We start from the raw sequence: 3,892 nt of genomic DNA, 5'->3' as shown, positions 1-3,892 counted from the left end.
GGGCTGGAGAAATTTGCAATTGTGTTGTGTTTCAGGGGAACGAACACATATGTCATTGAAGTAGAGTCTGGCACCAGCTTACTCTGGTGAAACGTCGAGTGGTCGGCCAGAATGGAATCAATACGAAAGGAAGCTTGAATGCCAACAGAAGTGGTTTGCAAAAATAATTCCCTGGCCATTCCATCTGCCTCGGATTAAGCATGTTAAACGGTTCAGTTCAAGTTAACATTTCTAATATATAGATATACATAAATAAACAAAACCACATATTTTTATCAAATATTTGCATTTGAAAACCTCCACTAACGCACACACACACACACACACACAGAACTCGGCCTATGCTTTCACCTAGCCATATACTTCTCCCCTTAGAACACTTACACTAAAAACATGGACTCCTAAGGAAAACCCAGATTGTTCCATTAGAAAGCATAAACCCCCTTTGGAAAGGAAAATGAAAATAATATTTGCAGAATAAAAATCTTTCAATCTGTAAAAGGAGTTTCATAGCTGGACCCTCAAGAAAGTCAGCCAAAGGTTCAATTGACAGACCAACAGAGAGGCTCTTGGTGAACTCAGGCTTCCAAGATCAGCTTATGCATTGTCCCAACAACAGGTGCTGGCCCAAATCAATAATCTGTTGACATTGTAAAACCATCCACTTCAATGGGAAATCTACCCAACTCATTGTAAAGTCACGTAAATTAGAATCTGTAAGGTGGCATGATGTCACAGATAATGGCAAATAAAAATTATCAGCATGTATTCACTGTGAGGCAGGTATTTTATTACTACCCATTTCACAGTTGTAAAAACCGAAGCACAGAGGAACTTGAACCTGGGTAACATGAACTTACCCAAGATCACACAACCAGGAAGGCTGCATGGGGCTTACCAGGTAACCTGGAGCCACAGATCATGGGTTCTGGCATGGAAACTGAGGCACCGAAGCCCTTAGACCTGGCAGGGTGCATTCTGAGAAGTCTCGCTCCAGATCATGCTCTTTCCTACTTGCCTGCATACACAGAAAAAAGGAAAAAGAGAGGCCAAACAGGAACTCAGAGCACTTTCAAAGAACAAGTGCTAGGAATAGGCAGGGCAAGATTCACCTTTCGGCAGGCCTTCTCCTCCCCTTCGCTCCATCACACATACAGCGCACCATGTGGTAAAAGGTCCTGTGTCCTGCTTGTCTTGCCCATTTGATTCCCTGCCTGCTTAGGCTGGGGCTCCTCTGTCCCACCTATGGAAAGGAGGGTGCACAGGCCTGAGGGGAGAGAAGCTGGCTGCTTCCCTGGGAACAAATTCCTAGGCCCGCTAAAGGAGAGCTTTGTGAGCTGCCAAATTCAAGTTTTGCGCATGAATGTGTCCTACCCGAACTAGTGGCCTTAGTGCTTAGGCTTCTCTGTAGGGTCCCAGGATTCATTGCTCCAAGGTTATCTGAAAAGCAAGTGAGTGGTGGGACAGGAATGCCTAACGATTCGGGAGCCCTCACCATATCTGTCCTACCCAGCTCAGTATAGTTAAACTTCACGAAACATCCCTGATTGTGGCTGATGGAAGCAAGGTAGAGAGGGTTGAATTAGCTCTCAGCCACGCAGCCAGTGAATGGCAAGCAAGGATCTGAGCTGAGCTCTGACCACAAAGCCCTAGCTTTGTTCACTCAGTGATGGTCAGCAGCCTGGCCAGCAGCGTCAAAGGCCACTTAGTACAAATTTTTCAAGGTGTCGCTACCCAAGATATTTTGTTGCCAACTGCCAGAAAATTATCACTAGGATTACATAAAAGGCTATGAGACCAAGGACACACCCATGGGCAGTAGCTATGAGACTTAGATCATAGCTGTTGGCCAGAGACTTGGATCCCTGAGTACAAGCCACATACTGGCCTGCAGGTCCCTAATGGTGACCCTCCTCCCAAGCAATGGTCCCTGCATGAGCAGACACACGTCCCAGCCGCAGACGGTGAGCTGGCTGGGAGCTCGTGTGGCTCCCGGGTCAGGCTGAGCAAGACTGTGGAGAGTTTCCAGCACTCAAGGTAACGGGAAATGTTGAGCAAAGTAGGTGAAAAGCCTTGTCTAATATTTCCATTTACCTACTTTGTCTGTCTGAATAAGTGTCATTAATTCAAACCATTTCAAAATGGGGCTTGATGATGTGTGAGAACGGAAGCCCCCGAGCGCCAGGCCAATCCACACCACATCCTTGCTGACTCTATCTCTTGTGTGCAGCGATCAATTGCACGCCAGCAAATGTGCCGTGAACGCTGCAGCTACACTGACCACTAATGTGCATGTGTCTGGATGTGCACTCAGCGAGGGGGGTGGCTTGGAAGCAGCATGGCAGGGTTGCTCTTCCCCAACACATTTCCCTGGTCTGACTTCCCTCCCCCCACAGCAAGACCACACGAGGGATACTGCAGGGGAAGAAAAGACAGAGCATGAATTTCTCTCTAGGAAATACCCACAAATCAACCCCCATGCTTACTTCTCACTGCTAATGCTTTTCTTATAGACAGCACAGAGTTCTTATTGAAATAATAGCCTCGAGAATACTGTAAATGCTGCAGCCAGAAGGAAAAACCATTCCTTTCCAAGAGCAAAAGAAAAGTCTGGAAGCTTAGCAGTGCACAACTTTAATATTTGGGTTGATAACATGCCATGGGCTCAGAATATTTTCCATTTCCTCTTTGTCCTTTTTCCAGTGATTTCAAAGGCCTTTATTAAATCTATCAAAAACCAAAATACAATGAATTGTGATGGTAAAAATTAGGTGACTTCTTAAAAAAAAATACACTAGAAAATTGTACACTTCCAAATGAATCCTGTCCTCCTCAAGTAGATTCCTGTATGGGTCTGGAACGTACTCCAATTATGACTATGTCCTCTCTCCAACACATATTTGCTCACACACACACACACACACACATCTTTTATCTATATGAAAGAATCTTTCAGAATCTCATTTGGCATAAGCATATCATCTTAAACATCCTTCATGGTGGCATACTGTGATATGTAGGTAAAATCCAAGAGGTTGAGTGCCATGTTTGGTGTTCAAAAACATAAATGTGCCAGTGTGTCGAACATATGGTCCCCAACTTACAATGATGCAAAAGCCTACCTAGGCAATCATTCTGGTTTTCACTTTGGCTACATTATCCAATAGATATTAGGTGCCCAACACTTAATTATAAAAGAAGCTTTGTGGGAGACAATTTTGTCCAACTGTAGCCTACGGTAAGTGTTCTGGGCAAGCTTAAGGTAGGCAAGGCTTTGCTACAGTTTGGGGGTAGCTAGGTGCAAATGTATTTTATTTTCATTTTAGGAGGGATAAATGGAGACATAACTCCACCCTAAGTGAAGGGTGAAGCACTTGTATATAAGCATCAAAAGACTGCAAAATAGTCGATTTTACTTACAGGTCTTGTGAGCAAACTGCAGATGACTGCAGGGCAGCACTGTGTTCTGAGCAGAACCGGGCATCACTGGCCGAGTGGATACTGGGAACAACGTGGAACCTCAGGAAACCTGTTTTACTGGCAAGACAGGGGCATTAACAGATTCCCTGCCTACTTCACAAGGCTATCTGAAGGCCACCTCATGGGGGTGGCTTGCAAGCTCTTTTAGACAAGAGTAATGTCTTTGGAAGTATTTTGGACTCAAGCCCAATATCCCAAACACATCAAAGCAGAACTGTTCCAGTCTCAGGGCTGAAGAGGAGGGTGGAGTGCCACCTGTTTAATCCTCTGCTACTTAAGCTTTCCCATCTCTCAGCAGGCACTGAAGCACCTCTAGGATCCCCTGCTCACCCTGTGCACAAAGCCCAGTACTCAAACATCTAAGCCAGATCCAGAGAAGTTGTTTGTCAACTGTAAAGCCCGGAATAAACAT

The sequence above is a fragment of the Oryctolagus cuniculus genome, chromosome 16 (genome assembly GCF_964237555.1).
Source record: "Oryctolagus cuniculus chromosome 16, mOryCun1.1, whole genome shotgun sequence".
In the NCBI taxonomy this organism is placed as follows: domain Eukaryota; kingdom Metazoa; phylum Chordata; class Mammalia; order Lagomorpha; family Leporidae; genus Oryctolagus; species Oryctolagus cuniculus.
This window is presented reverse-complemented; position numbering follows the sequence as displayed.